The following is a 17,860-nucleotide window of genomic DNA, read 5'->3' as shown; positions in this document are numbered from 1 at the left end:
AACACCCCCAAGCCCCCAAATCAAGGCTTACAAGTGAGATCGTGGATTACTGCTGGGAAGTGTTACCCTTGGTAAAGGGAAAAGGGGAAAAAAATAAAAAGGAAAAAAGATGCGTAGGGAACTTCTTTTTATATCAGGTTCTGAATCCAGCAGTGGGTTGTAAAATCAATATAGCTGGCTAGGCAAGGGAGCATTATTCATTTTTAATAGGAAAAGATGGAAGATGGAGTGTGGGTAAGTTTGTTTCTGAATTCTGTGTACACAGGTGTAATTGGTTGAAATGTAAAAACACATTTATTGCTCTGAGTCATAGTGAAAAAATGATAAATAGTGCTTTAAAAATCATAAGTTGCCTTGTATGAACCAATTAAGAGCAGACAATGTATGAGTCCTTTCTCTGTGATTTTGGAGTGTCTCTGAAACATATTTGACCTGAAAAATCCTAAAGCATAGGTTAAATATGAACAGGACTTTCTCTAAAAATTGAAGCAAAGGCTTTTAATACTGACTATTACGAGCTCTCTAAATGAAAATTGTATTTACCTATTGAACTGGGGCTTTCGGTAAAAGAATTTAAGTAGATACTTATACCTACCAAAGTAGATGTCCTAAATCTGCTGATTTATGCATAGTTATTATCAAGAGAAAAAGGCAACTTAATTGAAAATTCAACAACGACGACCAGTATTTTGTGATCACATGTAAATTGAGGTCATTTTTCCAAGAATTTGTTATGTTACCAGTGCAAGCAGAAGGTGGCCAAACCTCAGTGTACTGAATAGCAGTTATTCTTAAATATGTGTTAAATCATGAGTTTTTGTTGCTTTGAGCCACAATCGCTTCTGTTAATAAAAAAAGGTGTTTTATTATATAATGCCAAATTATGTGTGCATAAACTCTTAAACACAGTCATTACTACCAGAATATGTATAATATGTATGTATATATTTATGGTTCTTAAGTTTGGAGGGACTGCTGGCATAGAAATGAGAGTGTTTTTTCCTTTTTATGTTTCTCAAGGACTGTGTATTTAAATTCATGGTTTGTTTCTTTACATTTCAAAGGTATACAGCATACTTCATATATTTTACTTTTTTAAAAAGCGGCCCTTGTCCTTTTGTTACTTATGTTAACACAGATTTCATCCATGCATTTGGTAGTTTTCTTTTTGAAATAAAGTTACTGCTGATGCAGGGTCCACTTTCTACATTTAATAAGAGGTGTTTTGCTTTTTGTTTTGTTTTGTTTTCTTTTCTTTTCTTTTAGGACCCTTTCCAGTTCGCTTGTCCTTTCATGAGAAATAACTAAAATTTGTGAATAAGAAAAACTGTAGTATTTCTCTAGGTTATCTCTACTTGTAGATCTCATGCTGGATCTGATAGTTAGCAAACAAATAGGACATTACTGTGGGGATACACTTACCAGGATGAAAGTTTATTTTTGACCAGTGCTGACAGCGTCTAATACTTCAAGCTAGCTCGACTCCGTTTTTCCTGCTACTCTCACTCCGCTTTTATTTTGCCGACCGGGTGAATCGACCTGTGATTAAAAGAAGTTCGATCAGACAATGGAAGGTTCTCTGAATTTTCTGGCTTCTTCCTCAAGGTTAATGGGAGAAGAAGCAGGTGGTTCAGAGGGCCCCTGTGGTGGGGATCCGTGTCTTTTATTTGTTTGGAAAAGGATCAACATTTTGGAAGTTGATCTTGCGTGGCCGGTGGCGGTAGGCCTAGCACTGGAGACCATTTTGGGAACTGGTGGTGGACGCCAGAGGGCGTAAATGGCTGAAGTACCAATATTTTGAAAATTGTGAAATGATACTTCCATGCATTAACTAAAATATTATGTAATTATTGGTACTGTATTCTCTTCAGTACAAGAAAGTACCTGGGAATTTTGTAACTTCTACCATTATAACGAGTACTTAGGCCCCCGTATTAAAGCTGGAATTATTGTCTTCATCATCAAATCAGTACATCCTTATACAATTTAAAGTAATTATTGTTTTTTTTTTTTAACGTTTACTTTTGAGAGAGAGGGAACGCACGCATGTGGGAGAGGCGCAGAGGGAGAGGGAGAGAGAAAAATGCCAAGCGAGCTTTGCGCTGTCAGCGCTGAACTGGAAATGGGGCTTGACTCTCGAACTCCGATCTGAGCCGAAGTCTGACACTTAACCGACTGAGCCACCCAGGCGCCCTTACATTAATTGTCAACCAAAGGAGAACACACGCTTTTTTACAACATCCACTTGTGCTCCGAGCCTCAGCTCTAACAACTGCAGGCTCTGGGCCCACGCTCATCACCCTCTCCTGTCCGCTCCTGGGGCAGCCCTCCCCGCGCCTTGGTAATTATTACTTGTGGGTTACACCTTTATTACTTGTGGGTTACGCCTGATCGTTCAGAACTGGCTCACGTGTAACAGTTCTAGAGTCATTACTCTGATAGAGTGGCTCTCTGTTGCAGTCGGCTACCCACACACTTCATACGTAACCATCCTGGTACCAAGCGTTGGCAAGAGGGACGGGTATTCCACTATTCTTCTGCTTCTTTCATTTCTTGCCCGGTTCTTCCTTTTCCTTCTTCCATGTTTGGCATAGGTTTTAGGCCATCCATGGACTTCGTTTAGACTTGTTTCTAAGCTAGCAGTCATTTGTTACATCTCTCTAATAAAATCACTGCTGGGCATTAATGTTGTCTTTATAAGGAAAGCTTTATTTTTAGGTATTTATTAGGCACCTAAACATGTGTTCATTATCGTTCAGTATTTAAAACGCACTAATTATTTGCATTATGGAAACATTCATTGATTGCAACTGGTCCTTGTGACAAAGACGTGATTGAAATTGTATATTCAGTTTTAAAATAAGGGAATATGTCATTACTTTAACAGTTTACACATATTTATTTCATAAATAATTCAATAAATATTGATTACTATGTATGAGGCTCCTTGTATAAGTAGCGTGTTTGTCTTACTGCATTCTTATTTGTATATGATGCATTGATTTGTAAAATCTCTTTGTTTTTCTTAGATAAAATTGAAGAAGCACAAAAAGAACTTAATGGGGCAGAAGTGTCAAAAAAAGGTAAATTAAAGTCAACCCCAATGTATTCTGTATTCTTAACAGAGATTTCTATCCAGGTCCCTATAATTGCAGCCTTACTAAATCTATCAGTGAAAACATATCACGGAATTAGAAATCACCTTAGACTGATTGATACCTGAAAGTATATGGACTTTACTTCCTGAAGTGCTTTAGCTACTTCTGTAGCTATTCTGTAACTGTTTCTACAAATTAAGATATTGCTGGTAGGATTATGAGAGATCGTTGCAGCTCTTTCGAAAGTCCTATTTATGAGACTGTCCCATAGCAATAAAAGTACCAACGTGATTGATGCCTGTGTTTCAACATGTATGTGCCTATCTCTGTATGTTCTTGTGATGCAGTATTTTTTTGTAATGACGAAAGCCCAAAATAGATAAAATTATATGAATGCTAGTCAGGGGGAAGAATGGTTGAATCAGTTTAATACATTGTATTTTGGGATATATTATGCACCTTTTCAAGAAACGTTAATTCTTTCAATTGACAGTGGTGGTTTATTGATGAATGAGGAAAACGAAATTGCACGGTAGCTTGTAAAATATCTCAGTTTATAAGTTTAATCAAATTTCAAAGGCATACACGCCTACATATTTATACACATTTCACACAAATATGTTTACAAAGGTGGAAGGAAGGGTTTGAGGAAGCTTAACTTTCCTTTATATGGCTTTATGGTTTTTATTAATTACAATGGTTGTAATTTTGTATAAAAAATTTAAAGGCAAAAATTGGTTTTCATGGTAGAAAACCTAGTGTTCGTTTTTCCAGATAATATGAAAAATGCATTCAATATTAAATAGTCTGTGGAGAGGGGAAGACAGGTGGATCGGTTCCCAACACTGTATGTTAATGAGTAAAATCGATTAAAAGGATATAATTAAAGCTCCCATTATAGCATTTATATTTCATGACTTATTATTTCTTTGTCCTTATTATATTTTCTAATTATAGTGGAATATTTTGACAGTAATTTGGCTATATATGAATCCAATGGAAAGTCTTTTTTCTTTTTTTTTTTTTAAATCGATTTAGGTTCCTAGCTAAGTATCTTTAGTAGAAATATTTCTGGCTGTCCAGGTTTTCCGTCCCTTGGACCAACCTGCGAACCTCCAAGATGTTGTGGCGTTGGTCTGAGTAGTTATGTTGTGATGTGCAGCAACCTTGAAGTGTCTCTCCGTTTTCTTCTTCTCACACCCCCTTCTTCCATGCAATCTGGAAGGTCCATAACAAACAGGATCCTTTAATGATATTCTTGCAGAAAAGCCTAGAAAGAACAGAGAAATCACTGTAGCCATGCTGCCCCTTTCCACGGTTGACTAAAGGTCCCTTCCCTCATTGCTATAGACATAAAGCATGTTAAGACACACAGGCTGTAAGAGATGCTTTACATCCAGTAATGGTTTAGAGCTGCTGCAAGGAGAAAAATAAATGTGTGCTTGTTTTGCATTTCCTTCTTTCTTACTCCCGTGGCAAAGAATTTTAAGAACAGTGAACTAAATGCCTATATAGGAAGGAGGAAGCGAACAAAGGTTCTAGAAGAAGAAATTGGATAATGAGTTTCAGAATAATCCAGTGGGCTACACTTGGCAGGCTACACTTATTTAAGACCGAGGATGAATACCAAGTGAGCATTGTTCTGTGCGGTTCGCTGCCTAGAATTACTACTTGGCTTTCATTTTTACGCACACATTCGGGGCAAATTAAAAATGAAATAGTTTTTGGGGCGCCTGGGTGTCTCAGTCGGTTAGGCATCCAACTTCAGCTCTTGTCATGATCTCACGGTCTGTGAGTTCGAGCCCTGCATTGGGCTCTGTGCTGACAGCTCAGAGCCTGGATCCTGCTTCCGATTCTGTGTCTCCCTTTCTCTGCCCCTCCCCTGCTCACACCTCCTCCCCCCCCCCCCCAAGTAAGTAAACATTTAAAAAAAATTTTTTTTTTAATGAAATAGTTTTTCTCTCAAATATAATTAAGGAATAATATCATTTTGTCTTTAACAATATGAGATAAAAATCTTTCAGTAATAAAAGTATTGAGATTTCTCAAATCTTTGCTGGCCAAGCTGCTGATTAAAGGAAATTCATTTCTTCCTTTGGATAATATGCTGTAGAAATTTGTTGTTATTTTTATTAGGATGATTCATCTAGGGCAGATCACTTTTTCACTATTTTTTCTTTTTTTCTTTTTTTTTAATTTTTTTTAATGTTTTTATTTATTTTTGAGACAGACAGAGACAGAGAATGAATGGGGGAGGGGCAGAGAGAGAGGGAGACACAGAATCGGAAGCAGGCTCCAGGCTCTCAGCCATCAGCCCAGAGCCTGACGCGGGGCTTGAACTCACGGACCGCGAGATCGTGACCTGAGCTGAAGTCGGACGCTTAACCGACTGAGCCACCCAGGCGCCCCCCTTTTTTTTTTTTTTTTTAATTTCACTATTTTTTCAACAGGCCTTTGCTTTTTCCCCCTGAAAGTTTGACTTTTGTCTTCTATATATGGCTATTTTTCTACAATGCTGTGGTTCTAAGATTTTTTCCTCCACTGAAGATACTGTAATTGTTCAATTTATTTATTGTTCTTTCTCCTCCTTTCCTTCTTTTTTTTTTTTTAACCATTAGTACAAGTAACTAATTTGAATCTAGCATTAATGGCAAGCCCTTAAAAAACCCACAAAAAAAGAAAAAACACCTCGGTCATTGATAGATCTTTATTGTTTTCTAACATTTTAAGAAAAGATTAATCTGTTTAGTGTAATAGGGTGGCAAAGAAAGTGACTTTGCCCATTATGCACCAATAAAATAAAGAAGGGCACTAAATTATGTTAATGTGTTTCTTTTACTCTTTCTAGAGAGAAAGAATACATGAATGAAAATTAGATGACTTTGATTTATTTTAATTTTAATCAGTCTGGGGATAAACGTAACATGTAACATTCACATAATTCTCCATAACATCGTTATATTCTTCCTTACAGTGCTCTTTACTTGTTCTTAACATCCATCATATTTGACACTACTCTTAAAATTATTGCATGGGATTTTTTTTTTTTTAACGTTTTATTTATTTTTGAGACAGGGAGAGACAGAGCATGAACAGGGGAGGGTCAGAGAGAGGGAGACACAGAATCTGAAACAGGCTCCAGGCTCCGACTGCCAGCACAGACTGTGAGATCATGACCTGAGCTGAAGTCGGACGCTCAACCGACTGAGCCACCCAGGCGCCCCACATGGGATTTAAATAAAATAGTGAATGTCACAGATGTGGGAATGGAAAATGTATAAACTAGGAAGAAATAAATAGATCGGTTTTTCAGGAGAGCTTTCATAGTCTATCTTTTGTATAAGCTTTAATTTTAATACTTTGTTTTAAATTTTTACCATACAATATTTGACATATGTAAGTTAATATATGTAATGTATTACAAATTTTTGTCTTTTAATTTTTGAGAGAGAGAGAGACACAGAGCACGAGAGGGGGAGGGGCAGAGAGTGAGGGAGACAGAGAATCCAAAGCAAGCTCCAGGCTCTGAGCTGTCAGCACAGAGCCCGACACGGGGCTCGAACTCATGAACCATGAGATCATGACCTGAGCCAAAGTCGGACGCTTAACCGACTGAGCCACCCAGGTGCCCCTGTGTGTAATGTGTTATAAAGCATAAAAACAACATGGTGATCTTTCATTCCACCACCCAGTGTGAAAACTGGCGCATCGTCAATACCATCGCATCAGCCTGCGTGCTCGTCATTATTTCCCTCTGTCTGCTCTTTAGAGGTATTTACCGTCCTCAGCTTTACGTTCATCGTGTTAATGCTTCATAAAAATAATTACATATTCTCAAACAGTATACTTTTTAGCTTTGCTTGAGTTTGAGCTTTAAAAATAAAATTATGTTCCCTAATTTTAACAGCTTTTTCACTCAACCTTGTTTCTAAAATGTATGCATGTTGTTGAAAGTAGCTATTTCTTCCCATTGCTGTAACAATATTTTATTACATGATGCAATATGTACCTCCATTCTCTTGTTGATGGATTTCAGTTATTTCTCCCTTTTTGCTGTCACAAACAGTGCAGCTCCGAATACTCTCATAGCCTAGTGCACATGTGTGAGTTTTCCAGGACATACACAGGGAGCGTAGATGTTCAGCTTCATCAGATGATGCGAAATGCTTTTCCAGAGTTTTTTGGAAATTTTACATTTCCCCCATCAGTGTCTAAGAATTCATTTTGTGCTATCCAGTACTTGGTATTGTCATTGTTCTTACTTTTTCCAGTTGGATGGGTAAAAAATAGTCTTGTTCTGCTCTGGATTTATTTTTCCCCAATTAGTAATAATGTTAAACATGTCTTCACTTGTATACCACTTTCTTGAAATGCTTACTTGTATCTTTTATGCATTTTAAACATCTTTTTTTTTTTAAATATATTTTGGATAACAGCTCTTTATTCATGTTATGTGCTTTAGTTCTGGGCTTACTTTTTTACTTTCTTTAAAGTACTTTTTGAGGGGCACCTGGGTGGCTCAGTCAGTTGGGCGTCCGACTTCGGCTCGGGTCATGATCTCGCGGTCCGTGGGTTCGTGCCCCGTGTCGGGCTCTGTACTGACGGCTCAGAGCCTGGAGCCTGCTTCAGATTCTGGGTCTCCCTCTTTCAACCCCCTCTCCTGCTTGTGCTCTGTCTCTCTCTCTCTCTCTCTCTCTCAAAAATAAATAAGCATTTAAAAATTTTTAAAAATGAATAAATAAATAAAGTACCTTTTGTACACAGAAGTTCTTGGTTTTAATATCAAACTATTAAGCTTTTTCATTTATGATTAGTATTTTTTTGTTGTTGTTTTTCTGGAGATTTTTAAATATATTTGCTTGCCTTAAATTCTTCCCTCCTACAAGGTCTTACATGTTTTTTCTCTGTTTTATTCTAAACAAAACAAACAAAACAAAAAAACAAAAAAAACTTTCACGTTCAGATAAAAAAATACATCTGAAGTTTATTTTATTTTTTTTTTTATTTTTTATTTTTTTAAATTTTTTTTTTCAACGTTTATTTATTTTTGGGACAGAGAGAGACAGAGCATGAACGGGGGAGGGGCAGAGAGAGAGGGAGACACAGAATCGGAAACAGGCTCCAGGCTCCGAGCCATCCGCCCAGAGCCCGACGTGGGGCTGGAACTCACGGACCGCGAGATCGTGACCTGGCTGAAGTCGGACGCTTAACCGACTGCGCCACCCAGGCGCCCCTGGAGTTTATTTTAAAAAACAATACAGTGTGAGTTTGGGTTCCACTTTCTTTCTCTCTCTCTTTTTTTTTTTTTTCCCCAAATGGATAACTATTTGTCCCAGAGTATTTATTACGTTCATTCTCCTTTTACTCTTTTTCATCTTAATTTTCCTGATAGGTATGGGTTTGTTTCTTGGCTCTCTGTTCTCTTCTGTTAATCTGCGAGTTAATATTACAATGTGTTAATTACTATCACTACATGTTTCAGTGCACAGCAGGGAAAATTCCTAAAGTGTTTTGACTATTTCTAGTTTTTTGCTCATACATTTAAATTTTAGAATCAGCTTTTAAAATAACTTGTTGGGGCTTGGTTTGGGATTGCATTGAATTTGGGGCAAACTGACAATTGTCACAATTTTCAGGCTTTCTATCTCCAAAAATAGTATATTTTTGATACTTGTGTTTTCTTTGTCTTATAATTTCTTCCATATGGATCTTGTACTTATTTTATTGAATTTATTTCTTGAAGCTTTATTTTTTTACTGATTACATTGATTGTGTGTGTATATATGTGAAATTGTTTTTTAGCTCTTGTTGGCAAATAGAAATACAGTATATTTTTTGTATATTCATCTTGTATCCAGCCACTTGGCTGAATCATTCATTCCAAAAATTTGTTTGCAGGTGCTTGAGATTTTCTTGTAAACAGCCTGATGCTAGCAGTAATGAAAGTTTTGTTTCCACCTTTTTAAATTATTGTTCCTTTATTTAGTTTTCTTGTTTTACCCAGTAGGCTCTGGTAAAATCAAAAGAAGGGTAGTATTGGTGTCCTTGACTTGTTCTTGATTGTAAAGGGAATGCTTCTAATATTTCATGGAAATGTTTAAAGTCTTTTTAGGGGAAGGGAGGGTCAGGGTTTTTTTTTTTGTTTTGTTTTGTGTGTGTGTGTGCACGTCCATGCGTGCGCTTGTTTAAGTAGCATAAGGAGGTTATCTTTTTGATCTACTGAGATTTTTAAAAGAATCATAAGTGGATCTTTTTTTCATCAAATGGTTTTTCTTCATATGTAGAGCTTAATCTTAGAGTCTCCCTTCTCTCATTCTAGTGTTTAAACTTCTCTTGCATCTTCTTAATACAATGAATTTAGTCTCGATTTTTATCTTTTTAAATACACTGCTAGATTTAATTTGTTAATATTTGATGAAGAATTCTGGGGCACCTGGGTGGCTTAGTCAATTGAGCTTCGGACTCTTGGTCTCAGCTCAGGTCGTGATCTCAAGTTTCACGGTACTAAGCCCTGCATTGGGCTCCACGCTGATAGTGCAGAGCCTGCTTAAGATTGTCTCCAAAATAAATAAATAAAATTTGAAAAATATATATTTGTTGAAGTATTCTATATCCAGGTTCAAATTGAAGATATTGGTCTGTAGTTTTAGTTTCTTTTAATTATCCATGCCTGACTTATTTCAAAATTATAGTAGCTCAGTAGAGGTGATCTGAGAACTATCCTCCTGTTTCCTATGGACGTATTTGTTTAATACTGGAATGATGGCTTTATAGGAAGGTTGTAGGATATATTTTGACTTGGTTTTAAAAACATTTTTTTTATGTTTATTTTTAAGAGAGAGAGAGAGAGAGAGAGCATGGAAGCAGGGGAGGGGCAGAGAGAGAGAGAGAGAGAGACACAGAATCTGAAGCAGGCTCCAGGCTCTGAGCTGTCAGCACAGAGCCCGACATGGGTCTCGAACTCATGAGCCATGAGATCATGACCTGAGCCGAAGTTGGACCCTTAACCGACTGAGCCGACCAGGTGCCCCTATTTTGACTTTCAAGAGGAGTTGAGGGTAGATTTTTAAGTGTCAAATCAGTATATTTAATAGTATGGATCTACTCAAGTTTTCTTTTTTCTCTTCTATCAGAGAGTACGTTATATTGTTATAATTTATACATTCTGTTAAGTCTTCACATTTATTGGTAAAAAGTCATTTGTGGTATTCTCTTACTCTTTCATTGCTGCTGGATTTTTTTATTGTTAATTTTGTTCATTTGTGCTTTTTCTCTCTTTCTTGATTAGTCTTACAAAAGGCTTATCTGCTTCACTTCCAATTATACCAACTTCTGATTTTCTTCATACTCTTTTGTAGCGTCCTTTTAAGTTATCAGTAAGTTTTGCTTTTTTATTATATTTTTTTCCTCTTTTTCTTTGGGTTCACTCTGTTATCAAATTTCTTAGGTTGGAATCTGGGCTAATTTATTTTAAGCATTTGGTTTTTTTTTTTAATTCAAATCACTTCAGGGTATTAATTACCTTCTAAGTTATTGCTTTAGTTAAATTGTACACGATTTCGTATTTACTGCTTTCATTAACGTCTATGCTGTTTTCTTCTTTTACCCTCTTGACAATTTTTTTCCTCACATTTTTGGGGATTTTACTTATGTTTTTGTTAGCGATTTGTCACTTAATTGCATGGTTATAATTAATTGTCTTTTTTAAAACCAGTCTGTATTTCTAACATAATTTGCTCTCTGTATCTGAACACTGTGAACTCAAGATTTTCGGGAAATGTTCTACAAAAACGCTCCTGGATTTTAAGCTAGCAATTTAGAATTCAGCACCTTATAAACTTCAGGGTTACAAAGATTAAATAGCTGAAGTTGAAAGAGGTCAAATAACATTACCCCCAGGAGAATGCAAGCAGGAAGTGAAATGAGGAGGCTTCGAGTCCTTGTCTTGGACTGTGCTGTTCTAACATTATTTCGTGTCCTAACTGGACGAGAGCTGAGTCTATGAGTCCTATTCTAAATGACCCTTTGAGTGATGAGATTATGATAGTGTGTAAGTCACCTCCTTTAAAAATGTTGTGATAATGCAGGAAAAAATAGGATTCAGACAGTGGGTACTGAAGAAGGTAGAGATCGTAGGTCAGCTTGCACTGGAATTTTTCACATTAATTCTGTCTCAAACAGCAAAATCCTGACATTGCCGTCATAACGCCAGCCATCTCCTTCCAGCACCTGGGGTATATCACTCTGAAGTTTTATACTCCAGCCACCAGAAAGTTTTGTATGTACAAAATAGTTTCTGTTAATCATCCATTTTACCATGGATCTGAGAGTAAGGAGGTCCTAAGCATGCATGCATATATATATATATATATATATATATATATATATATATATATATATGGTTTATATGGTTTAAGAGACAGTGTAAGGAATCCATACTGACTGCTCAAGTAACTTTGTGATTTCAGATTTGCTCCGAGGAATCACTTGACAAGTAGGATTTTTGTTAACATAGGCATAATTTATGCCCTGGAATTACCCTCCTGCTATCCGGGGAAGCTTGAGGGAAGTTAGGTTTCTGTGAAAAACTAGACAGAGTAATTCTGAAGTGAGACTAACAGAGTAATGAGCAGAAAACTAGGTTGTGGAATTCTAATTAGTGTGTACATAAGAAACCTAGACTTTGCTCACCTACTTACCTAATTTTTTTAAGCTTCTTATAAGATGAGTAAGTTTGCGAGAAGTACAAAAAATACTCCCATTGTTTTTTTAAGTACAGCATATGCTACTTTAAAAAATGAGGCTGATTTGGAATAATATTATATATTAATAATGTGCTTTAATGCTAATGACATTCTCTTCCTTAAGAATTCTGCTAAGCATATTTAAGAAAATATAAGGGCTTGTTCTTAGGTTAGGGACAGTGAAGTCCTTCCTGAGACTAAAATTGAGGTGCATTATGGAAAATTTGGACTCATTTCATGAAATTAAGATGAATAATGTTAATGCCATAAAAGTAAGATAAAAAGGTTTTAAAATAGTTTGGGAGAAAGTTTGTGCAATAAAACAAAACCTGGTTGGCTTTATCAAAATGTAATAAATCTAGAAGGGCATTAACAATTTACTAAATGCAAGTTCCCAGCCAGAGGAAAGGCTGGTGTACTTTTCATTGAGATGTCTGAACTTCAGAGCATTTTAAAGGAATGCAGTTTTGTTACTTTAGTATATAGTAACACTCGTCAAGTATATATTCTTGACAAGTTGTGGTCCTTGAGTTTATAAATTAATTGCTAGGAAATAATGTGTTTAAACGAGCTTGTTAATGGATGTTTATTTTCAATAAAAACACTTATAAATTCGGCGTTCTTAATAAATGCCCCAAAAATGCATCATGTTTTTCCTATAAGGTTGTTAGTTCATTCTTTTTTCAATAAATTTGTATTGTGCTTCAGACATTCTTTGTAGCCCCGGGGAGTAGATAGGAAAGAAAAAGTCTAACCCTCAAAAGAACCCATCACCTTAGCTCCGCTCTTGGCCAAATTATCCTGAAATCTGAATTGGTAGAATCAAAATTCATGAGGTTTTATGTAGCCTGGCAGTGATGCCTAACAAATTTCCCTTGGGAGAACGGCAACAGATTTTCTGATTTTTAGGGAAAAGAAGCCCTCTTCTTTTAGTATTTTATTACTTGGAATTTTAGATTTAAACATTCAGGTTTCATGAAGTTTTCTCCTAGTGTAACGAACCATGCTAATTTGAACCACGGAAGGATTAGAATTGTTTTAATGATATGGGCAGTGTGTCTGGCCTAAAGGCACCATAGGGCAATCCTGTCAATATTTGTAGATTTAAAAACACCAGGTGCTAAGAGATCATTGTTGTTCAGATAGACTGTGCCAGCCACATAGAAGATGATTTGCACAACGGTAAATCAAAGCATTTTTTAGTACACCAGTGTAAAATAAATGTCTCTCAACGTTCCGTACCCATGGTGTTTAAATGCAAAAACACCCAACACTTTGTTGCCCGTAGAATACGACAGGCAAAAATCCTTCCTACTGTCTTAGCAGAATGCAAATTCTGTGACTGATGACTTCTCTGTTGAGTAATCATTCATTAAATTAGAAACTTCAGTAGCTAACAGGATTTTTATTTTATGGGATTCACGATATCATCGATTTGCATTCTCTTGCATTTTTATGGCATATTCCATTGACTTCAAGATGCTATTGATGGTGAGATGCGCACTGATTTCATGCACCATTTAGAAAGGGAAAGTCACTGCCGGTTGAATCGTGACACAGTGCTCTTATAATTGAGTAGAAAATGAATCCTGATTTCAGGGAGATTAAAATTTCAAAGCGTGTTTGCTTGAGAGTCCACAGAGTACATATTTACATCCACCGCTTCATTTTTTGGTATGAGAGATGAAGTGGTTCAGATGACGACGTGTGGATTTGAGCGGCTTTGAGGACCGCATCCTGGAGGACTGTGAAGAACAAAGGAATGGATCTTTTTCTGTTGGTTCACTTGGGGACTCATGGAAGAATGATGTGGGGCGGGGGGAACAGGTTATGTTCAACTTACACTCTTTGCTTCTTGTGTAACCCACCCCATGCACATGCCTCAGTATTTTCTACGTAAATAATGTCGCACAGTGACTTAACAGGATAATCTGTGTTACTGCTGATCTATTTAGACATTTCTCCACTTGGCTGCTGTAATCTACGTGTGGGGCAAAAGGAAAAAGAGGGAAGCAAGCTCAGATACTTATTGCCTACAGAGAGACTTGTTCTTTTCTGTTAACACAGATGAGAGAAGGCACTAGACAGTGTGGGCATGAAACCAAGGAATAGAATCCCAGGAAAGGAAGAATAGAAAATAAAAGCGAGCGGAGGCAGAATAAATTGAAAATGGATTAAACAACTGAGAGAAACTCTGGAAACTAAATTAAGAAGAAAAAAAAAATTAAACACTGTTGTGGAAATAGCAAAGTACCATTTCACCCAAACATGGTATCCTTTTGTCAGTTTCACAACTCGGAGTGTGTTTTACTGGATTGGACCGCCTATGGGAGGAGTATAAAATTGTGAGTGGTGGTGCCTTAAGAGTTTTGCCCTGAGCACCAAGCACAAAATTAACTGTTTCCTTTAAGAAGAGATTCGGAAGCAGCAAATGAGATTCTGTGGACGAGGGAGGAAGGGTACAGAGAGGACTGAAGAATGTTTAAGTGAGAACAAATGTAGGTAGTGGCATCGACACGTCGTCCGATGGTTAGTTAGTGGGAAGTAGACTCCACCAGACCGCAGAACAGATCGTATTGGGGGTGCAGCGCGCTAACTGGGAAGGAGGGGGTTGCTGTGGGTGTTTATTTCTGGAGGCCCACCACCGAGCATGGGGTTAGCCACTCAGAAACTGTTTAATGAAACCCTTTAATGGCTGTCTGTGGCTCTTAGCCTGAAGACAGTCTCCAAAACGCGGCGAATGAGAGAGACCTCGGCTCGCTGAGCCCTGCCCCTCACCCACTCACCTCTGCCTCCTATGAGTGCTGGGATTCCTCCAGTTAATTTTTGCCCACTGCCCCACCACCAGTACTTGCCCCAGTTCCTAGTGCATAGAGTAGTAGGCACTTGGCAGACGGTCACTGAATAGGTGAAGGTGGGTGGGTACGTGCGTGAGGGAGAGAAGAGAGTGACCTCCTTCGCATTACAGGCAGGAGTTTTAAACAATACGTACTATTACTTTCTTCCTATTTTTTACGTGTGGTTACACAGATATTTTTTATTTCTTCTGGTATAACCTAGATTGCGTATCTGAAGTAAGTTTTTCATTATATTAAATTGTCTGTATAATTTAATTGTATGTCTCCGCGGTGAACCACAGAACTCACTTAAGTATATCGAGCAAAAATTAAAGCTCTTCTCTAACCTTTAATAGAGACTGCGGACAGCCACTGCAAATGAATCCTTTCTTACGATTTTATTTGAGCACTAAGATTAAAACTATTCTTGGATACTTTGGTAAGATAACAATATCTTCGTTAACCTGGTGAGAGGTTGTGATGTTCTGAATAAAGATTTGAGGATTTCACCTTTCTGAAGGTTTAACGCTATAACCCCTAGAGCCTTCATGGTAGAAATGTTTATCAAATGGATTTCATACTTTCTTGTCTTGGTTAGCGTTAGCCTCAATTTAAGCTTGCTTTCTTCTTCTTTTCTTTTCGATTGAGGGCCAGTCATGTGCTGGTCCCTGGGTTAGGGAAGGGACAATTGGTAGCATTTGCCCCTGTGGTGAAAATACTCCCGCCAAGACTTGACTTTAAAGCTGCCCGGGGTTGTGTGGGCAATCCAGAATTCCTGAATATTTAATAGAGCTGTCTTGAGCACATACTGCTCAAAGAAATTATCATCATGCAGTATTTTTCTTGTGGTTTCAAGTATAGGGAGAGTAAGACTCAGAACAAAACGGGCCCCAGTCCTGCGTTTGGACTTTCTTAGAAAAATTGCCAGAGTTTTTGGAATCTTTCTTATGAAAGTGCAACAGGATACAAACCTGAATGACCTTCAAGACAAGGAAATCTGACTGTCTTTGAAAAAGTTCTTATTTGTATTGAAGGCTGAGTCAGCCTCCTACCAGGTGACCTTCTTAAACCTGCAGAAGTACATCCGGGTATCTGATTTTATTCTCCGTGTCAGCTCTCTTGTTAACGACAGTCAGGTTTTTATCTCCTGCCTCTCCAGCTCACTATTTTTGCACAAGCCCTGTCATAAGACATTAGAACAACTTATAAAAATGGAAAACGTACTTACTCATAACGCCTCCTCTCAGTTGTTGTTAACTTTTCTACCTTTGCTAACCTGGCTATAGCATAGCCACAGAAGTCCAGTTTTTCTGAGGTGCTCTTTAGAAGTAAGGAGAAGTACTTATCGGAATGATAAATAAGGTTAATAGAACAAATCTGGAAGTATATACTTGGTTTCCTCTTTCAGTGGCATCTTCAAAGACGTAAGTTATGTGAAGGAGTAATGGCTACAGTGTTTTGTGGACGTGTAATATTTGTGAAAGTGATACGCACAACCAACCGTAATACGGCAAAAGAGAACAGAGCTGTATAGTCGTAAGGTTTCCATATTGTATTAGAATCTGCATTAGCTTCCGATAAGTTAGAATGCAAGGTCAGTTCTAGATCACTACAAAGAGAACCACTCAAAAAAGTTCTGAAAAGAGGTCATTAAAGAAATTAAAGTGTTGTATTAGAAAATACCATCTTAATATAGAATAAAGCAGTAAAGGAGAAGTGGAAGACCAAGAAAGACACAAGATGAATAGAAAACGAAAAGTAAACTGCCAGACAGGAACCCGGCAGTGTCAACCGAAACATCACACAGGAATTGGTTGAATAATCCCATCAGAGGCAGAGATTGTCGGGCAGGTTAAAAAAACAAGATCCAACTATGTGCGGCCTACACGGAGATACACTTTAGATTCAAAGTCGCACAACTAGATGGAAACTAAACGGTTAGAAAAAGATTTATCATGTAAACAGCCAGCATGAAAAAGCCGAGTAGTTATATTAGAGACTTAAAATAGAGGGGTATTTTCTAATGACAAAAGAATGAATCCTTTGGGAAGACATAGCAGTCATAAACTTATATGTACCTCACAACACAGTCCCAAAATACACGAAGCAAATGGACAGAAATGAAGGACCAAGTAAACAATTCAGCAGTGTGGTCAGAGACTTCAGTGGCCCACTTTCCAGAATGGGTGGGACAGCTAGGCAAAAGGTCAGCCTCGAAGACTTGAACAGCACAGTAAACTCACTGGACCTAGAACATTCCACCCAACAGCAGCAGAACACATATGTTCTTTGGTGTGCGTGGAGCATTCTCCAAGATAGGTCCTAACTTAGGCCGTGGAACGATTTATCAATAAATTTAAGAGGACCGAGAAATCCAAAGTTTGTTTCCAAAGCGACTTTTTACTACATCTGCCATAGCTGGCTAGTGAATTCAGACCCTCCCCCATAATTACTGTTCTTTTTCTTTTGAACAGTTTTTTAATGTACGTTGTTGCCCATCTGTTATGTTACAGAAGTTCAGTAATGTTGTCTCTTGCACTGTTTAAACCTTTAGCCAGATGATTCTTGGTCTTACTCGGGATGGGAGCTGACCTCAAATTCCACTTACATTCTATCCTTGCTTTTCTTTTCAGGGCTGAGGTTCTTGTTCAGGAATGCTGCTGTCTTCTCATTGCTTTTCAGTGTATTCCTCCGTTAGGAATATTAACAAGCCTCTGAACTGACTTTGGTTGGTAAAACTCAACTCACATGTCCCTGAATGCCGCAAGAACTAATTGCTCTAATCTTCTGGAGAGATGCCCTTCATGAGGCTTCCTGATGCTCTCAGAAGTGGCTGCTGTGCCCGTACTCACTCCAGGCTTCTAGAACTTTGTCACACAGCTTGAAGTTCTTTTCTCTTAGGAGCTCGTTCCCCCCCCCCGCCCCGCCTTTGACTCCCATGCCGTCTGTTACCGTGTGTTTGAATTCCGTAGGCTTCGTTCTTTTTCGTACAGTCGCTGCTCATTTTGACTTAGCCACGATATTCATCACACTTTCGCTCTTTCACTTCGCCTTACATCTCTAGTTTCCCATCTGGGATAATTTTATTTTACTTCAAGAACAGTCTTCAGTTTTCCATTAGCGCAGGTCTGTTGTGACAAATCACTTCAAGTATCATTTATTAGAAAATGTCTGTTTCATT

At 37.7% G+C, this 17,860-nt stretch overlaps 1 long non-coding RNA gene across 1 annotated transcript; it reads right to left on the bottom strand.

Moving 5' to 3' along the window:
• Positions 1-1,413: 1,413 nt before the first annotated feature.
• On the bottom strand, positions 1,414-17,821 carry LOC121020535 (uncharacterized). The gene is made up of 3 exons (XR_005786182.1): positions 17,288-17,821; positions 4,204-4,368; positions 1,414-1,539 (listed from the first exon to the last, which is right to left on the bottom strand). It is a non-coding gene; the product is annotated as an uncharacterized LOC121020535 (long non-coding RNA).
• Between the last annotated feature and the right edge of the window lie 39 nt (positions 17,822-17,860).

This window comes from Herpailurus yagouaroundi, unplaced genomic scaffold (genome assembly GCF_014898765.1).
Source record: "Herpailurus yagouaroundi ecotype Mexico unplaced genomic scaffold, PumYag 250, whole genome shotgun sequence".
Classification (NCBI taxonomy): domain Eukaryota; kingdom Metazoa; phylum Chordata; class Mammalia; order Carnivora; family Felidae; genus Herpailurus; species Herpailurus yagouaroundi.
Note: the sequence above shows the minus strand (reverse complement) of the source record. Positions and strands in the feature narration are given on the sequence as shown.